This window comes from Coniophora puteana (assembly GCF_000271625.1).
Source record: "Coniophora puteana RWD-64-598 SS2 unplaced genomic scaffold CONPUscaffold_14, whole genome shotgun sequence".
Lineage (NCBI taxonomy): Eukaryota > Fungi > Basidiomycota > Agaricomycetes > Boletales > Coniophoraceae > Coniophora > Coniophora puteana.
In genome coordinates this window covers 1220763-1221866 of record NW_006913066.1, presented here as the reverse complement: position 1 = coordinate 1221866, position 1104 = coordinate 1220763, and positions in this window count along the sequence as shown.

Below are 1104 nucleotides of genomic sequence, written 5' to 3'. Positions count from 1 at the left end.
TGACATTATTATCTGGTCTAGCTCTGTCGCTGAACACGTCAAGAACGTCAAACTCGTCTTGGAAGCTCTGCGAGAGGCGAGTCTTTTCTGTTCTCCCAAAAAAACCGAGTTGTTCGCCACCGAAGTTGAATTTTTAGGACACTTCATCTCTGCTCTCGGAGTACAAGCTGATCCCTCAAAAACAAAAAAAAGTGGAAGCCCGCCGAGAGGCGGGAACACTAAGATCGAACGAAGACAGAACAGAAACGGCAGTGATCGGATAAGGTGTATCGAGGGTACAGGAGGGAGCAACGCACTGATCCGACTCCTCAGCTTCGAATACAACAGAAGGCATCTGTACAGCAGCTACAACATTGGACGTCTTGCCGTGGACGCGGATGGCAATACCTTGTTCGCTGGAAACATGAAGGCCCACGCGGTGACCTGTGGTTGCCCGCACGCGAAGTCGAAGACTGCGAAGCCCTCGACATCTTCCTCGAAAAATGCGCCTTACAAGACAAAGTACATTCTTCAAAAGAGGGAGGAGTGTAAGCCCGTCGGCTTACTACGAGCTCCCCGACATATCGAACCGCGGCTTCCGACACTTCGGAAGCATCCTTGGAGTAGCCTCGATCGACGATCAACACTCCTATCTGTCATATACGACCTCGACCAGCCTCGGCCCTGTATTTCTTTTACTTCCGTTATGCTTCCGCTCCGAACTTGCTTCATTGTCATTCTACCTTCCCGATACCGCGCCTCAGACATTCATTTTCCTGATACGTCTTCGTCTCTTATTTTCTTATATATACGAACATGAGCTCGCCTACGATAGATAGCTATCTGCTCTGCTCCCTCCTGTACCCTCGATACACCTTATCCGATCACTGCCGTTTCTGTTCTGTCTTCGTTCGATCTTAGTGTTCCCGCCTCTCGGCGGGCTTCCACTTTTTTTTGTTTTTGAGGGATCAGCTTGTACTCCGAGAGCAGAGATGAAGTGTCCTAAAAATTCAACTTCGGTGGCGAACAACTCGGTTTTTTTGGGAGAACAGAAAAGACTCGCCTCTCGCAGAGCTTCCAAGACGAGTTTGACGTTCTTGACGTGTTCAGCGACAGAGCTAGACC